This window comes from Ranitomeya variabilis, chromosome 2 (genome assembly GCF_051348905.1).
Source record: "Ranitomeya variabilis isolate aRanVar5 chromosome 2, aRanVar5.hap1, whole genome shotgun sequence".
NCBI lineage: Eukaryota > Metazoa > Chordata > Amphibia > Anura > Dendrobatidae > Ranitomeya > Ranitomeya variabilis.
In genome coordinates this window covers 222,852,552-222,872,711 of record NC_135233.1, presented here as the reverse complement: position 1 = coordinate 222,872,711, position 20,160 = coordinate 222,852,552, and the positions used below count along the sequence as shown (strand labels likewise).

The window sequence follows — 20,160 nt, the reverse complement described above, 5'->3', positions numbered from 1 at the left end:
GGGCTGTGTTATATACTGCATGGGCTGTGCTATATACTACGTGGGCTGTGTTATATACTGCGTGGGCTGTGTTATATACTGCGTGGCCACTGTTATATACTGCGTGGGCTGTATTAAAGCATTGGGTATTCTACAATATGTATGTATGCATGTATATAGCAGCCACATAGTATATAGCACAGGCCACATAGTATTTGTCTGCTATATACTACATGGCTCCTATACACTACGTGGCCTGTGCTATATACTGTGTGGCTGCTATATACATACATATTCTAGAACACCCGATGCGTTAGAATCGGGCCACCATCTAGTAGAGCATAAGTGGTGTTATTGCAGAGCTGGAAATCTCTGGGGGGGGGGCTCAATCGGTTGTCCTGAGAGCCACATTTTGAAAGTGAGACAACGCCTTTAAAATAGGGATTATGCTAATTTCTTTTCCCTATATTTAGTCATTAATAGCCAAAATATGGCGCCAAAACTCCAGCTAGCTAATAAATATAAATCTCTATATATGTCTTGAAATAAGCAAAGTCTGTGTAAAAAAAAAAAAAGCTTTTATTACTGGGCGAACTTCCCACTGTGGAGCTGTAGTTCCTTCATATGGAGGCTCAAATAGGGAACAATACCACAGCACTGAATTGTCTGATATGTCCGGGAGAGGCATTCTGCCCGACAGCAGCTGTACCCTGATCGCTGAGCATATCTGCCCACGTTTATTAATGGCTACTACAGGCACTGGTACAAGTCGGCCGATCCCGTCGATGACAGAGGGAAATGGGGAGGAACATCTGTCCCCTAATCGATCACATTGGGGAAGAGAGAAGGATCTGATGATCTGGACTGTTCAATATAACGACCACTTTTTTTTTTTTTTTTAGACACCCCAAATCTAGCAGTGTGGCTCACCCTGCAATATACCATTGCATCCCGCAAGAAATTAAAAACTTATTTTACGTGTGGTACATGCCAAAACTTGAGATCCCCCCCAAACAATAGATTTGCCAAGACAGGTGGTCTAGCACGTGCCAAAACATGAGCCAATGTATATCTCACACACATACAGCAGCACCACACAGGCAGGCGTAAACCGACAATCAAAGTCATAAGCATGTCAATAATACTACTGTTGGGGGAATGTGTTCAAGTTTGTGTAAATAAAGTTAATTGAAATTTAAAAAAAATAAATAAAAATGAGCTGTCCGGTGAGAGCTAGTCTCAGAGAATGAATGGAGCGGAAAAGGTGTTCGTTTGATTTCACTGGACCACCACCCCTTTAAGAGCATTAAAGACGAACTTTATACAAATCGTCAGAAGCGATCATGTGACAATACAAAGCGCAGCCTCAGCAAGAAGGAGCGTGCATGTGTGACCAGTGGTTGAAGGAGAACGCCACCAAAATAATATCTAGGCAGGTAGATAGGGGATACATTACTGATCATGGAAGTGAGATGATATAAATTCCCCTTATAAAAAAAAAAATAGTGTGAATTGGCTGCTACCAGAGAACAATAGCTGGCTGAATCTGACTTTTGGGGTGGCTGTCGCTTTAAGAGTCCGGCGGTGCCCGGAGCGGATCACGTGACGCCCGGCAGGCACCGGCAGAAAAGAGCTGGGTCATGGTCAGGCGGGGGCGCTGTGAAGGGAGCACACGGCCGTGTGGGGAGAGCAGGCCGGGGCCTAGCGGGTGTCAGGCAGCTCCGGCCGGAAGACGCGAAAGGAGAGGCCCCAGGAAAGGGGGAAATGAGGGAGCGACGCAGTACAGGCCGAGCCCCGACTGAGGGAAGCCGCTTCCCGGGTGACAGGAGGAGGGGCCGCGGGCCGCCAGTGCTGCGGAGGCCGCCTCCGTGTGTCAGCTGCCCGGGCTTCACATCCCCGCCGCCACTCCCGCCCTCCGCGGGGCCGTTTACCTGGTCGGTCAGCAGCTTCACTTCCGAGCTCCCGCCGCCTCCGCCATCTTAAACCAAGCCGAAGCCCCCTACTGACTGCCGGAGCCCTGAGCGCAAGAGCTTCGGCCGCCTGGTCTCGCGAGACTGCGCTGCTCCGCCCCCTCCGTCTGCTCCTGCGCTGTGATCTCGCGAGATTTCCCTCCTCTTCTGTGCTCCGCCTCCTTCTCCTGTGAGCGCGCTTTGAGCCCAGATCTCGCGAAAACGTCTGCAGCGAGTGGAGGAGGGAGCGTTGGCAAGTCTCGGAGCGGCCTGAAATCTCGCGATATGTGCTGCTGACAGGAGACGTGTAGTAGACAGGAGAGACGTGAGCGGCTGCGCACCTGTGCAATGGCGCCCTGTGGCTCTATAGGCGGTCACAGCCCAGCAGGATGTCAATAAATATATATATGTGTATGGTTAAATCTCTAAAGGGTCACCGATAGGCTGAGCTTGCCCTGGAGAGGATGCAGCAGTGGCCGGTAACCTTGGTAACAGCAGATGAGAGTGATGACAGCGCCAAGAAAATTAAAAGTGCTGGGCAGACACCGCAGCCAGCAAACATGGAAAATGCTTCTCACACGTTTTTTAATAATTGCAAAGTCGCTTGTTTTTTTTCCTTTAAGGCTTTGTGCACACTACGGCTTTGTCAGGAGGATTTCACACCTGGATTCCCCCTGAAAAGGCGCAGGGAAACCGCTGCAAATAACACATTGCACAGCGATGTAAAGAACACACCCTGTATACCTGCCCGGCGTCTCTTACTTAGTTCCGCTTCAGGGTGCATAAAGCCATTAAGTGGATTAAAAAAAAGAAACCGCAAAACCGTCAGTGACGTGATCTCGGGAATGTCTGCTGCTGCCTAAAGTGACTTCACCCAAGGAGAAAGAAGGCGTTACCAGCGTGAGACCTGTAGATCAGGAGAGCAGACTGTCAGTCGTTACATGTCTCACACTGGTAACTCCCCTTTCATTTACAATAAGCTCTGGAGGCAGAGTCTCAGGGAGATCTATGTCCCGCCCATAGATCTTAACAGCTCATTTACATATTAGAAATGTGGATTTCTCTGGGATAAGACATCAGCTCACAGATATCAAGGTCTCATTTTCTTCAGCTTACTATGACCTATATGCCCATATAGATGGCTTAGGAGGGGTGATGCTACTGTTGTCTCTTTAAAGTCTGAAAACGATCATCTACCACAGCAGACCTGGGCAAAGTGTGGCCAGTGGGCCACATCCGGCCCTCTGGCTGTCTCAGTCCGGCCCACGGACCGAGACAGTTGTGGAGCTGAAAACCTGAGGTCCGCCAGCCGCACCGTACCCGCCCGCTCGCTGTCTCCCACAGTCAGCATTGGTGGAGGAGGGGCCTCCGGCCACTTCCTCCACCAATCAGCATGTGAAACTGCTGACGTGATGACGTCATGTTATCGTGTCACCTGTGTACCGCTGGAGAGTCAGCTCATCGGAGACAGAAGCAGAAGCAGGGCGCCTGGGAACGGGACCGTGGTGAGTATGTGGTGGTTTTTTTTTCATGTGTATGAACATGGAGAATCTATGGGGGAGAACATGGGGATTCTATGGGGGTGAACATGGGGATTCTATGGGGGATGACATGGGGATTCTATGGGGTGAACATGGGGATTCTATGGGGTGAACATGGGGATTCTATGGGGAATAACATGGGGATTCTATGGGGAATAACATGGGGATTCTATGGGGGTGAACATGGGGGATAACATGGGGATTCTATGGGGGTGAACATGGGGATTCTATGGGGGGTTAACATGGGGATTCTATGGGGGATAACATGGGGATTCTATGGGGGTGAACACGGGGATTCTATGGGGGTGAACATGGGGATTCTATGGGGGTGAACACGGGGATTCTATGGGGGTGAACATGGGGATTCTATGGGGGTGAACATGGGGATTCTATGGGGGTTAACATGGGGATTCTATGGGGGATAACATGGGGATTCTCTGGGGGATAACATGGGGATTCTCTGGGGGTGAACACAGGGATTCTATGGGGGAGAACATGGGGATTCTATGGGGGTGAACATGGGGATTCTATGGGTGTGAACATGGGGATTATATGGGGGTGAATATGGGGATTGTATGGGAGTGAACATGGGGATTCTATGAGGGTGAACATGGGGATTCTATGGGGGTGAACATGGGGACTATATGGGGTGAACATGGGGATTATATGGGGGTGAACATGCTGTATATAGGGAGGCTGTGTGGAGCTCATGTCGTATATAGGGAGGCTGTGTGGGGCTCATGACGCATATGTAGTAGGCTGTGTGGCTCATGCTGTATATAAGGGGATGTGGGGGGTTCAAAGATATATAGGGGGGTGTCAGCATACTTAATTATGCTCAATATTAAGTGATAACATTAATATTTATATTGAGTAGAATTAATTTCAAGCTATTAGTCGGTCCTCCACAACAGTCATGGTCTCTCATGTGGCCCCTCGGGAAAATTAATTGCCCACCCCTGTACCAGAGTCTTTTCGTTGGTGCATGGATTGGCATATTTACAGTCATGGCCAAAAGTATTGACACCCCTGCAATTCTGTCAGATAATACTCAGTTTCTTCCTGAAAATGATTGCAAACACAAATTCTTTGGTATTATTATCTTCATTTAAATTGTCTTAAATTAAAAAACACAAAAGAGAATGAAGCAAAAAGCAAAACATTGATCATTTCACACAAAACTCCAAAAATGGGCCAGACAAAAGTATTGGCACCCTCAGCCTAATACTTGGTTGCACAACCTTTAGCCAAAATAACTGCGACCAACCGCTTCCGGTAACCATCAATGAGTTTCTTACAATACTCTGCTGGAATTTTAGACCATTCTTCTTTGGCAAACTGCTCCAGGTCCCTGATATTTGAAGGTGCCTTCTCCAAACTGCCATTTTTAGATCTCTCCACAGGTGTTCTATGGGATTCAGGTCTGGACTCATTGCTGGCCACCTTAGAAGTCTCCAGAGCTTTCTCTCAAACCATTTTCTAGTGCTTTTTGAAGTGTGTTTTGGGTCATTGTCCTGCTGGCAGACCCATGACCTCTGAGGGAGACCCAGCTTTCTCACACTGGGCCCTACATTATGCTGCAAAATTTGTTGGTAGTCTTCAGACTTCATAATGCCATGCACACGGTCAAGCAGTCCAGTGCCAGAGGCAGCAAAGCAACCCCAAAACATCAGGGAACCTCTGCCATGTGTGACTAGGGACCGTGTTCTTTTGTTTGTATGCCTCTTTTTTTCTCCTGTAAACTCTATGTTGATGCCTTTGCTCAAAAAGCTCTACTTTTGTCTCATCTGACCAGAGAACATTCTTCCAAAATGTTTTAGGCTTTTTCAGGTAAGTTTTGGCAAACTCCAGCTTGGCTTTTTTATGTCCCGGGGTAAGAAGTGGGGTCTTCCTGGGTCTCCTACCATACAGTCCCTTTTCATTCAGACGCCGACGGATAGTACGGGTTGACACTGTTGTACCCTCGGACTGCAGGGCAGCTTGAACTTGTTTGGATGTTAGTCGAGGTTCTTTATCCAACATCTGCACAATCTTGCGTTGAAATCTCTTGTCAATTTTTCTTTTCCGTCCACATCTAGGGAGGTTAGCCACAGTGCCATGGGCTTTAACCCCTTTCTGTCATTAGACGTACTATTCCGTCCATGTGGGGTGGGCCCTACTTCCCAAGGACGGAATAGTACGTCATACGCGATCGGCCGCGCTCACGGGGGGAGCGCGGCCGATTGCGGCCGGGTGTCAGCTGACTATCGCAGCTGACATCCGGCACTATGTGCCAGGAGCGGTCACGGACCGCCCCCGGCACATTAACCCCCGGCACACCGCGATCAAACATGATCGCGGTGTGCCGGCGGTATAGGGAAGCATCGCGCAGGGAGGGGGCTCCCTGCGGGCTTCCCTGAGACCCCCGGAGCAACGCGATGTGATCGCGTTGCTCTGAGGGTCTCCTACCTCCCTCCTCGCCGCAGGTCCCGGATCCAAGATGGCCGCGGCATCCGGGTCCTGCAGGGAGGGAGGTGGCTTACCGAGTGTCTGCTCAGAGTAGACACTTGGTAAGCCTGCAGCCCTGCACAGCAGATCGTCGATCTGACAGAGTGCTGTGCACACTGCCAGATCAATGATCTGTAATGTCCCCCCCTGGGACAAAGTAAAAAAGTTAAAAAAAAATGTCCACATGTGTAAAAAAAAAATAAATAAAAAATTCCTAAATAAATAAATTAAAAAAAAATATTATTCCCATAAATACATTTCTTTATCTAAATAAAAAAAAATCAAACAATAAAAGTACACATATTTAGTATCGCCACGTCCGTAACAACCCCACCTATAAAACTATATCACTAGTTAACCCCTTCAGTGAACACCGTAAAAAAAAAAAAAAAAAAAACGAGGCAAAAAACAACGCTTTATTCTCATACCGCCAAACAAAAAGTGGAATAACACGCGATCAAAAAGACGGATATAAATAACCATGGTACCGCTGAAAACGTCATCTTGTCCCGCAAAAAACGAGCTGCCATACACCATCATGTGCGAAAAAATAAAAAAGTTATAGTCCTCAGAATAAAGCGATGCCAAAATAATTATTTTTTCTATAAAATAGCTTTTATCGTATAAAAGCGCCAAAACAAAAAAAAAAATTTTATATAAATGAGGTATCGCTGTAATCGTACTGACCCGAAGAATAAAACTGCTTTATCAATTTTACCAAACGCAGAACGGTATAAACGCCTCCCCCAAAAGAAATTCATGAATAGCAGGTTTTTGGTCATTCTGCCTCACAAAAATCGGAATAAAAAGCGATCAAAAAAATATCCCGTGCCCGAACATGTTACCAATAAAAACGTCAACTCATCCCACAAAAAACAAGACCTCACATGACTCTGTGGTCTCAAATATGGAAAAATTATAGCTCTCAAAATGTGGTAACGCAAAAAATATTTTTTGCAATAAAAAGCGTCTTTCATGTGTGATGGCTGCCAATCATAAAAATCCGCTAAATAACCCGCTATAAAAGTAAATCAAACCCCCCTTCATCACCCGCTTAGTTAGGGAAAAATTAAAAAAATGTAAAAAATGTATTTATTTCCATTTTCCCATTAGAGTTAGGGCTAGGGTTAGGGCTAGAGTTGGGGCTAAAGTTAGGGTTAGGGTTTGGATTACATTTACGGTTGGGATTAGGGTTGGGATTAGGGTTAGGGGTGTGTCTGGGTTAGGGGTGTGGTTAGGGTTACCGTTGGGATTAGGGTTAGGGGTGTGTTTGGATTAGGGTTTCAGTTATAATTGGGGGGGTTTCCACTGTTTAGGCACATCAGGGGCTCTCCAAACGTGACATGGCGTCCGATTTCAATTCCAGCCAATTCTGCATTGAAAAAGTAAAACAGTGCTCCTTCCCTTCCGAGCTCTCCCGTGCGTCCAGAAAGGGGTTTACCCCAACATATGGGTTATCAGCGTACTCGGAACACATTGGAGAACAACTTTTGGGGTCCAATTTCTCCTGTTACCCTTGGGAAAATACAAAACTAGGGGCTAAAAAATAATTTTTGTGGAAAAAAAAAAAAATTTTATTAGCATGGATCTGCGTTATAAACTGTAGTGAAACACTTGGGGGTTCAAAGCTCTCACAACACATCTAGATGAGTTCCTTAGGGGTTCTACTTTCCAAAATGGTGTCACTTGTGGGGGGGTTTTACTGTTTAGGTACATTAGGGGCTCTGCAAACGCAATGTGACGCCTGCAGACCATTCCATCTAAGTCTGCATTCCAAATGGCGCTCCTTCCTTTCCGAACCCTCCCATGCGCCCAAACGGTGGTTCCCCCCCACATATGGGGTATCAGCGTACTCAAGACAAATTGGACAACAACTTTTGGGGTCCAATTTCTCCTGTTACCATTGGGAAAATACAAAACTGGGGGCTAAAAAATAATTTTTTGGGGAAATTTTTTATTTTGTTTACCTTCACGGCTCTGCGTTCTAAACTGTAGTGAAACGCTTGGGGGTTCAAAGTTCTCACAACACAACTAGATAAGTTCCTTGGGGGGTCTAGTTTCCAATATTGGGTCACTTGTGGGGGGTTTATACTGTTTAGGTACATTAGGGGCTCTGCAAACGCAATGTGACGCCTGTAGACCAATCCATCTAAGTCTGCATTGCAAATGATGATCCTTCCCTTCCGAGCTCTGCCATGCGCTCAAACGGTGGTTCACCCCCAGATATCAGGTATCAGCGTACTCAGGATAAATTGGACATCAATATATAGGGTCCAATTTCTCCTGTTACCCTTGGAAAAATACAAAACTGGGGGCTAAAAAATAATTTTTGTGGAAAAAAAATATTTTTTATTTGCACGGCTCTGCGTTATAAACTGTAGTGAAACACTTGGGGGTTCAAAGCTCTCACAACACATCTAGATGAGTTCCTTAGGGGGTCTACTTTCCAAAATGGTGTCACTTGTGGGGGGGTTTTACTGTTTAGGTACATTAGGGGCTCTGCAAACGCAATGTGATGCCTGCAGACCATTCCATCTAAGTCTGCATTCCAAATGGCGCTCCATCCCTTCCGAGCCCTCCCATGCGCCCAAACGGTGGTTCCCCCCCACATATGGGGTATCAGCGTACTCAGGACAAATTGGACAACAACTATTGGGCTCCAATTTCTCCTGTTACCCTTGGGAAAATACAAAACTGGGGGCTAAAAAATAATTTTTGTGGGAAAAAAATTTTGTTTTATTTTTACGGCTCTGCATTATAAACTTCTGTGAAGCACTTGGTGGGTCAAAGTGCTCACCACAGCTCTAGATAAGTTCCTTAGGGGGTCTACTTTCCAAAATGGTGTCACTTGTGGGGGGGCTTCAATGTTTAGGCACATCAGTGGCTCTCCAAACGCAACATGGCGTCCCATCTCAATTCCTGTCAATTTTGCAGTGAAAAGTCAAACGGCGCTTCTTCCCTTCCGAGCTCTCCCATGCGCCCAAACAGTGGTTTACCCCCACATATGGGGTATCAGCGTACTCAGGACAAATTGTACAACAACTTTTGGGGTCCAATTTCTTCTCTTACCCTTGGGAAAATAAAAAATTGGGGGCGAAAAGATCATTTTTGTGAAAAAATATGATTTTTTATTTTTACGGTTCTGCATTATAAACTTCTGTGAAGCACTTGGTGGGTCAAAGTGCTCACCACACATCTAGATAAGTTCCTTAGGGGGTCTACTTTCCAAAATGATGTCACTTGTGGGGGGTTTCAATGTTTAGGCACATCAGTGGCTCTCCAAACGCAACATGGCGTCCCATCTCAATTCCTGTCAATTTTGCAGTGAAAAGTCAAACGGCGCTCCTTCCCTTCCGAGCTCTCCCATGCGCCCAAACAGTGGTTTACCCCCACATATGGGGTATCGTCGTACTCAGGACAAATTGTACAACAACTTTTGGGGTCCAATTTCTTCTCTTACCCTTGGGAAAATAAAAAATTGGGGGCGAAAAGATCATTTTTGTGAAAAAATATGATTTTTTATTTTTACGGTTCTGCATTATAAACTTCTGTGAAGCACTTGGTGGGTCAAAGTGCTCACCACACATCTAGATAAGTTCCTTAGGGGGTCTACTTTCCAAAATGGTGTCACTTGTGGGGGGTTTCAATGTTTAGGCACATCAGTGGCTCTCCAAACGCAACATGGCGTCCCATCTCAATTCCAGTCAATTTTGCATTGAAAAGTCAAATGGCGCTCCTTCGCTTCCGAGCTCTGTCATGCGCCCAAACAGTGGTTTACCCCTACATATGGAGTATCGGCGTACTCAGGACAAATTGTATAACATCTTTTGGGGTCCATTTTTTCCTGTTACCCTTGGTAAAATAAAACAAATTGGAGCTGAAGTAAATTTTGTGTGAAAAAAAGTTAAATGTTCATTTTTATTTAAACATTCCAAAAATTCCTGTGAAACACCTGAAGGGTTAATAAACTTCTTGAATGTGGTTTTGAGCACCTTGAGGGGTGCAGTTTTTAGAATGGTGTCACACTTGGGTATTTTCTATCATATAGACCCCTCAAAATGACTTCAAATGAGATGTGGTCCCTAAAAAAAAATGGTGTTGTAAAAATGAGAAATTGCTGGTCAACTTTTAACCCTTATAACTCCCTAACAAAGAAAAATTTTGGTTCCAAAATGGTGCTGATGTAAAGTAGACATGTGGGAAATGTTACTTATTAAGTATTTTGTGTGACATATCACTGTGATTTAATTGCATAAAAATTCAAATTTGGAAAATTGCGAAATTTTCAAAATTTTCGCCAAATTTCCATTTTTTTCACAAATAAACGCAGGTAATATCAAAGAAATTTTACCACTATCATGAAGTACAATATGTCACGAGAAAACAATGTCAGAATCACCAGGATCCGTTGAAGCGTTCCAGAGTTATAACCTCATAAAGGGACAGTGGTCAGAATTGTAAAAATTGGCCCGGTCCATAACGTGCAAACCACCCTTGGGGGTGAAGGGGTTAAACTTCTTGTTGACACTGCGCACGGTAGACACAGGAACATTCAGGTTTTTGGAGATGGACTTGTAGCCTTGAGATTGCTCATGCTTCCTCACAATTTGGTTTCTCAAGTCCTCAGACAGTTCTTTGGTCTTTCTTTTTTCCATGCTCAATGTGGTACACACAAGGACACAGGACAGAGGTTGAGTCAACTTTAATCCATGTCAACTGGCTGCAAGTGTGATTTAGTTATTGCCAACACCTGTTAGGTGCCACAGGTAAGTTACAGGCGCTGTTAATTACACAAATTAGAGAAGCATCACATGATTTTTCGAACAGTGCCAATACTTTTGTCCACCCCCTTTTTTATGTTTGGTGAGGAATTATATCCAATTTGGCTTTAGGACAATTATTTTTGTGTTGTTTCATTTAAGACAAATTAAATGAAGATAATAATACCAAAGAATTTGTGTTTGCAATCATTTTCAGGAAGAAACTGAGTATTATCTGACAGAAATGCAGGGGTGTCAATACTTTTGGCCATGACTGTATACTTGTTTGGTATCCCTTTGCTGATCATGTGACACATCTGGGCGCCGGCAAAAAGCAGTATAGTTCACACTGATCCCATGTGCTGTAGACAGCTCTCATCATTGTCGCTTGGTCATCATGTGCAAAATTAAGAATAAAATTAAAAAAACGGCATGGGCTCCCGCGTAACTTTCATAGCCAGCACAGGAAAAGCTCACAGCTAGGAGCTTTACTACCTGAGACGTATGCATACGTTCCTGTGACCTGATACTTATTGACCTGGGACATATGGATACGTCCTGGCGATTCTGTGTGCGCGATCACCACTGGGTGTTAGCTGATTCTGACAGCTGACACCCAGCACTCAGTGCAAGTAGCGGTCCTGCACTGCTCCCGGCACTTTAACCCCCTAAATGCTGCGATCACTTGATCGCAGCATTTCGGGAGCAGACAGAGGGAAGAAAGACCCTCCTTCTGCCCTTGGATCAGAGACCCCGCAATGTCATCTCGGGATACCGATCATTGCCATGTTGACCCAATGTCGTCATGACAACATCAAGGGCACCAGAGCTAGCAATGTTGCTAGATCATGCACAGTGCATGATGAAGCAACTGTGCCACTGCATAGCATAGGGATGCTGCTGCATGCCCATGCTATAACAGCGATCAGCCTATAAAAAATTATAGTCTCATAAGGGGACAAACTAAAGTTTAAAAAAAAGCTTTTTATAATTTTTTAAAAATATAAAAAATATATATATTTTACATCTAAAAATATTGAACCCAAGAATAAATATTTTTATGAAAGAAAAACATATAGACAATAAAAGTACAGATATTTGGTTTCGCCGGAACGACCCAACATATAAATCTGTCCCACTAGTTAACCCCTTTAGTGAACACCATAAAAAAGGGCAAAAAATGCTTTATTATCATACCACCAAACAAAAAGTGGAAAAAAACATGATCAGAAAGACGAATATAAATAACATGGTACCGCGGAAAACATCATCTTGTCCTACAAAAATCAAGCCATCTTAATGCTCCATCAGCGGAAAAATAAAAAAGTTATAGCTCTCAGAATAAAATGATGCCAAAATAATTATTTTTTCTATAAAATAGTTTTTCTTGTGTAAAAGGGCCAAAACATAAAAAAATGTAAATATGGTATCACTGCAACCGTACTTACCCGAAGAATAAAACTGCCTTATCAATTTTACCACAAGCGGAACGCCATTAAAAAAAATAATCCTGAATTGCTTGTTTTTGTTCTTTCTGCCTTCCAAAAATCGGAATAAAAAGTGATAAAAAATGTCATGTGTCTGAAAATTGTACCAATAAAAACATCAACTTGTCCTGCAAAAAAACAAGCCCTCACATAACTCTGTGGGCCTAAATATGGAAAAATTACAGCAAAATATGGTGATGAAAAAACTAGTTTGCGCAATAAAAAGCATCTTTTAGTGTGTGACAGCAGCCAAACATAAAACCCGATGTAAAAATGGTATCGTGTAATCACACCAACCCAAAAAATAAAGTCGCCTAATCACTTAAATCATACGAGGAACAGCGTAAAAACTGAATAAAACCAATTCTTCACCTGCTGTTGATTTGTTAATTCTGCCTCCCTAAGCTCACAGTAAGGCTCGACTCACATTTATCCTGCGCTCTGCACTGAGCACTTGCAACAGGGTTTCTGTGTAAATCTCTGAAATACATAACTCAGACGGAACCCCCGGCAGAAGATTACCTATAATGAGGCAGATGGAGGCACTGTGGACCTCATCTGACCTGTGATCCGGCTGTGTCTGTCTTTTTAGTATTGCATAAAAGTGCCATCAGCCACAGTTTTGTGCACTTCTGGAAAGAAGGACACCACTGAACAGAGGCCAGATGGAGTCCAGAGTAACTATGCTGCCTCATTATAGTGAATGGATCCCTCGGGGGTCTCATCTGAATCATATCACTCAGAGATTTAGATAGAAACCCCTATTTAAGTGCTCAGCGTAGAGCGCTGGATAAATGTGATCCCAAGCGTTCAGTAAAATGCTCCTAACAAAAGCTTCATCTTTATCCACAAAAAAAGCAAGTCCCCACTCAGGTCTGTCATCTGATAACGGAAATATAGGGGGCTTCCACGTTATTGGTAGCACAAAGGTTCTGGAAAAGCAAAATGGCTCCTCACCCCTTAAAAGAAATTCAGCAAATTCTGCGCTCCCAATTCCAAATGCCCCCCTCCTTTCTGAGCCCCATTGTGTACCTAAACCACATATAGCATCCACATGTTTGGCATTTCTGAAGCGATGAGAGCCCACCTAACTTATGGGTGAATGTTTCCAGAAGCATGAGCTGGGTATAATATACTGGTGACTGTAACATACTGGTCACTACAGCAGCAGTTTGCAATTTTCATTCGGCAAAATTCATTGCTGTTTGTTTCTGGAAAACACCTTTGGGATCAAAATCAGCACTACACCTGTAAATAAATTCCCAAAGGGATATAATTTCCCCATAGTGGTCACTTGAGGGAGAGATTTTGCTCTTCTACCACTTAGGGGCTCTGTATATGGAGTCCACAACTATTCCAGGAAAATCTGTGCTCCAGAAGGAAATAGCGCTCTGTCCCTCCCAAGTCTCTCTGTATGGCTAAGCATTACTGTACAGCCACATATGGAGTATTGCCACGTGCAGTAGAAATTGTGGGACAAATTTTGGTGCTATTTTTACCCATTTCTTGTGTGAAAATGTAAAATCTGGGGCTAAAACAAAATCTTGGTGGTAGAAATGTAATAATTTTTTCTTCACTGCCCAATGGTATAAAATTCTGCGACACACTCGTGGTGTCAATATGATCACTGCACCCCTAGATGAATTCATGAGAGGTGTAGTTTGTAGAATGGGATCACTTATGGGTGTTTCTGCTGCTCTGGCAACTCAGGGACTCATGTCATAATAGGTTGCCATGGTGATGATTATGTCGTAATGGTTGCCAAGGCAAAGATGACGTGATAATGGTTGCCATGGTACCAATGATGTCATAATGGTTTGTCATGGTGACAATGATGCCATAATAGGTTTACATTGTGATGATGATGATGTCATAATAGTTGCCATGGCTATGATGATCTCCTAATGGGTTGCCATGGTGACAATGATGCCATAATAGGTTGCCATATTGATGATGATGTCATAATGGTTGCCATAGCGATGATTATGTATTAATGGGTTGCCATGGCGACAATGATGCCAGAATAGGTTGACATGGCGAAGATGATGTCATAATGGGTTGACATGGCGAAGATGATGTCATAATAGGTTGCCATTTTAATGATGATGTCATAATGGTTGCCATGGTGACAATGATGATATAATGGTTGCCATGGCGATGATGATGTCATAATATGTTGCCATGGCGACAATAATGTCATAATAGGTTGGCATGGCGAAGATTATGCCATAATGGTTGCCAAGGCAACAGTGATGTCATAATAGGATGCCATGGTGATGATTATGTCATAATGATTGCCATGGCAAAGATGTCATATGGTTGCCATGGCAACAGCGATGTCATAATAGGTTGCCATGGTGATGATTATTGGCAACGATGATGTCTTAATGGGTTGCCACGGCAAAAATGATGCCATAATAGGTTGACATGGCTACAATGATGTCATAATGGGATGACATGGCTAAAATGATGTCATAATAGGTCGCTATGTTGATGATGATGTCATAATGGTTGCCATGGTGACGATGATGATATAATGGTTGCAATAGTGATGATGATGTCACAATATGTTGCCATGGGGACAATGATGTCATAATAGGTTGACTTGGCGAAGATGATGCCATAATGGTTGCCATGGCAACAGTGATGTAATAATAGGTTGCCATGGTGACAATGATGTTATAATGGTATGTCATGGTGACAATGATGCCATAATAGGTTTACATGGTGATGATGATGTCATAATAGTTTCCATGGCGATGATGATCTCCTAATGGGTTGCCATGGTGACAATGATGCCATAATAGGTTGCCATATTGATGATGATGTCTTAATGGTTGCCATAGCGATGATGATGTATTAATGGGTTGCCATGGCGACAATGATGCCATAATAGGTTGACATGGCGAAGATGATGTCATAATGGGTTGCCATGGTGACAATGATGATATAATGGTTGCCATGGCAAAGATGTCATTATGGTTGCCATGGCGATGCTGATGTCATAAGAGGCTGCCACGGCGATGATGATGTCATAATAGTTGCCATGGTGACGATTATGTCATAATGGTTTACATGGCAATGATGGGCGATGATGATGTCATATACTTGCCATGGTGACAATGTCATAATGGTTGGCATGGCAATGATGATATCTTAATGGGCTACCATGGCGACAATGATGTCATAATAGGTTGCCATGTTGATGATGTCATAATGGTTACCATGGCGATGATGATGTCATAATGGTTTGTCATGGCGACAATGATGCCATAATAGTTTTACATGGTGATGATGATGTCATAATGGTTGCCATGGCGACTATGATCTCCTAATGGGTTGCCATGGTGACAATGATGCCATAATAGGTTGACATGGCTACAATGATGTCATAATGAGCTGACATGGCTACAATTATGTCATAATAGGTCGCTATGTTGATGATGATGTCATAATGGTTGTCATGGTGACAATGATGATATAATGGTTGCCATGGCGATGTCACAATATGCTGCGATGGGGACAATGATGTCATAATAGGTTGACATGGCGAAGATGATGCCATAATGGTTGCCATGGCAACAGTGTTGTCATAATAGGTTGCCATGGTGATGATTATGTCATAATTGTTGCCAAGGCAAAGATGATAATGATAATGGTTGCCATGGCGACAATGATGTCATAATAGGTTGCCATGGTGATGATTATGTCATAATGGTTGCCATGGTAAAGATGATAATGATAATGGTTGCCATGGCGACGATGATGTCATAATAGGTTGACATGGTGATAATGATGTCATAATGGTTTACATGGCAATGATGGGCGATGATAATGTCATATGGTTGCCATGGTGACAATTATGTCATAATGGTTGCCATAGCAATGATCATGTCTTAATGGGTTGCCATGGCGACAATGATGCCATAATAGGTTGACATGGCGAATATGATGTCATAATGGGTTGACATGGCTACAATGATGTCATAATAGGTTGCTATGTTGATGATGTCATAATGGTTGCCATGGTGACCATTATATAATGGTCACCATGGCGATAATGATGTCATAATGGTTGCGATGGCGACGATGATGTCATAGTGGGTTGACATGGCTACAATGATGTCATAATTGGTTGCCATGTTGATGATGATATCATAATGGTTGCCAGTGACAGTGATGATATAATGGTTGCCATGGCAAAGATGATGTCACAATATGTTGCCTTGACGACAATGATGTCATAATAGGTTGACATGGCGAAGATTATGCCATAATTGTTGCCATGGCAACAGTGATGTCATAATAGGTTGCCATGGTGATGATTATGTCATAATGGGCTGCCACAGCGAAGATGATGTCACAATGGTTGCCATGGTGATGATTATGTCATAATGGTTTACCTGGCAATGATGGGTGATGATGATGTCATATGGTTGCCATGGTGACAATTATGTCATAATGGTTGCCATGGCAATGATCATGTCTTAATGGGTTGCCATGGCGACAATGATGCCATAATAGGTTGACATGGTGAAGATGATGTCATAATGGGTTGACATGGCTACATTGATGTCATAATAGATTGCTATGTTGATGATTATGTCATAATGGTTGCCATGGTGACAATGATATAATGGTTGCCATGGCGATAATGATGTGATAATAGGTTGACATGGCGAAGATTATGTCATAATGGTTGCCAAGGCAAAGATGATGTGATTAATGGTTGCCATGGCGACGATGATGTCATAATGGTTTGTCAAGGCGACAATGATGTCATAATAGATTTACATGGTGATGATGATGTGATAATGGTTGCCATGGCGACAATGACGTCATAATAGGTTTACATGGTTATGATGATGCCATAATAGGTTGCCATGTTGATGATGATGTTATAATGGTTGCCATGGTGACGATGATGTCATAATGGGTTGACATGGCTGCAATTATGTCATAATAGGGTGCCATGTTGATGATGATGTCATAATTGTTGCCATGGCGACAATGATGTCATAATAATTTGTCATGGTGATGATGATGTCGCAATGTTTGCCATGGCGAAAACGATGTCATAATGGTTTGCCACGGCGACAATGATGCCATAATAGCATTATATGGTGAAGATTATGTCATAACTAGATGGTGGCCCTATTCTAACGCATCGGGTATTCTAGAATATATGTAGTTTATTTATGAAGATTTTAGAATAATGCAATGAATACACAGGCTGGGCGCGACCAACACGTAGTATATAGCAAAGCCTACGTAGTTTATAGCACAGCCTACGCAGTATATAACACAGCCCAAGTAGAATATTAAACAGCCACATACTGTATAGCACAGCCACGTAACATATTGCACAGCCCACGCAGTATATCACACAGCCCATGTGCAGCGCCCCAGAGTCCTGGTCGTTGCAGTACTGTGGCTCCGCCGCTAAGGGGGGCTATGGTACGTCTGATGGCACTGAAGGAGTTCATCTGACCAGGTATCACATACACCAATACATTTCACAGTCTGGCCTCCAGGGGGAGCTAAGGGTACTATTCATTAGGCCACTCCTCACAGTCTGGTAAAACTGGGGGTTAGGCAGGAAGTTAGAAAGAAAGCTGACTGGGTTGGAACCAGGCAACACCTTGTGGCAGAGGGTGTTGTAGGGGAAGATTCGGTAGGGTCCCTGTCAGGGGTGGGATCCTGACAGAGGCCTGGCAATCAGAGAGAAAGCTACGGGACCGCGCCTGCACTTCATAGCGGCGGTGCCCTAAGAAAGGACAAGAAGCGAGATTTATTGTGCTGAGTGAGAAACGAGATCAACGCAACAGGGAGAAATACCAGTAGGAGTCGTGCTGTTAGACCGAGGCAACATCCTACTGAGGCGTAAATAACCGGTGGCCGGAACGCCGAGGAAGTACAGAGCTCTAAGCATTACTTCAAACCAATGGCAGGACAGAGAGCTATAGGCTGGCTGTCTCACCTACATCACCTACGCAGACATAGGGGGCAACCTTTGGAGAGGGGCGACTCTAGGGTCCCGGAAGAGCTCCGAGCCTTCCCGTCATACGGGTGCGTCCTACCATAAGATCTGGGGGACGAGAATAAGAACATCAGAATCGAGTTGTGAGGGAACACGAGGAACAGACACAACAGTTGTGGGGACTATCCCGTAAGCACAGCAGGGGAGGACCACAACACACAAGCGCTAGAAGGTAGGCACAGATTTCCACCTGCAACGGGAACTCTGAAGGTGCCATCGGAACGGCCGGTGTTGTGAATTTGGATTCTGGGCTCCCCCGGTGGCTACTGGTGGAATTGAACTGGTGTTTTCATCTTCTCTGTTCACCTGTTCCCATCAAGATGTGGGAGTCGCTATATAACCTTGCTGCTCTGTTAGTTGCTTGCCGGTCAACAATGTTATCAGAAGCCTCTCTGTGCTTGATCCTGCTCCTAGACAACTACTAGATAAGTTGGACTCTTGTCCATGTTTGTTTTTGCATTTTTGTTCCAGTTCACAGCTGTAGTTTCGTTACTGTGTCTGGAAAGCTCTTGTGAACAGGAATTGCCACTCTGGTGTTATGAGTTAATGCCAGAGTTTTAAAGTAATTTCTGGATGGTGTTTTGATAGGGTTTTCAGCTGACCATGAAAGTGCCCTTTCTGTCTTCTGCTATGTAGTAAGTGGACCTCAAATTTGCTAAACCTATTTTCATACTACGTTTGTTATTTCATCTTGATTCACCGCCAATACATGTGGGGGGCCTCTGTCTCCTTTCGGGGTATTTCTCTAGAGGTGAGCTAGGACTAATATTTCCCTCTGCTAGCATTATTTAGTCCTCCGGCTGGTGCTGGGCATCTAGAATCAACGTAGGCATGCTACCCGGCCACTGCTAGTTGTGTGTTAGGTTTAGTTCATGGTCAGCTCAGTTCCCATCTTCCAAGAGCTAGTTCCTATATATGCTGATGCTATGTTCTCTTGCCATTGAGATCATGACAGTTTGACCGGCCACTAAAGGGTTAAAATCCTTGGCTGAGAAAGGAGAGAAATAAGAAGTCTGCTGAGAATTTTTATTTTTTTTTTTCTCCTTCTAATCTTTGAATGGCTCTGTGTCCACCTGTTTGTAATGGATCTTCAGAGTGTAACTGCAGGTTTGAATAATCTCGCTACGAGGGTACAAAATTTGCAAGACTTTGTTTGTCATGCACCTATATCTGAGCCGAGAATTCCTTTGCCGGAATTTTTATCGGGGAATAGATCTGGGTTTCAGAATTTTCGAAATAATTGCAAATTATTTTTGTCCCTGAAATTTCGCTCTGCCGGAGACCCTGCACAGCAGGTCAGGATTGTGATTTCCTTGCTCCGGGGCGACCCTCAAGACTGGGCTTTTTCATTGACACCAGGGGATCCTGCGTTGCTCAATGTGGATGCGTTTTTTCTGGCCTTGGGGTTGCTTTATGACGAACCTCATTTGGAGCTTCAGGCAGAAAAAACTTTGATGTCCCTATCTCAGGGGCAAGATGAAGCGGAAATTTACTGTCAAAGATTCCGTAAATGGTCTGTGCTTACTCAGTGGAATGAGTGCGCCCTGGCGGCGACTTTCAGAGAGGGTCTCTCTGATGCCATTAAGGATGTTATGGTGGGGTTCCCTGTGCCTGCGGGTCTGAATGAGTCCATGACAATGGCTATTCAGATCGATAGGCGTTTGCGGGAGCGCAAACCAGTGCACCATCTGGCGGTGTCCACTGAGAAGTCGCCAGAGAGTATGCAGTGTGATAGAATTCTGTCCCGAAGCGAGCGGCAGAATTTTAGACGGAAAAATGGGTTGTGTTTCTATTGTGGTGATTCTACTCATGTTATATCAGCATGCTCTAAGCGCACTAAAAAGCTTGATAAATCTGTTTCCATTTGCACCTTACCGTCTAAGTTTATTCTATCTGTGACCCTGATTTGCTCTTTGT

The 20,160-nt window shown here is 44.0% G+C and overlaps 1 protein-coding gene across 10 annotated transcripts in view; it reads right to left on the bottom strand.

Annotated features, from left to right (window-relative positions):
• HUWE1 (HECT, UBA and WWE domain containing E3 ubiquitin protein ligase 1) overlaps positions 1-2,079 on the bottom strand; it is a 149,332-nt gene extending 147,253 nt beyond the window's left edge. For 5 of the 10 annotated variants that reach the window (XM_077283730.1, XM_077283729.1, XM_077283732.1 and 2 more), the window contains exon 1: positions 1,911-2,079. The gene's annotated coding sequence lies outside the window, so the exon portion shown is untranslated. The remainder of the gene's footprint in view (positions 1-1,910) is intronic. The other 5 variants (XM_077283726.1, XM_077283733.1, XM_077283728.1 and 2 more) reach the window with 1 other exon arrangement.
• Positions 2,080-20,160: the final 18,081 nt, after the last annotated feature.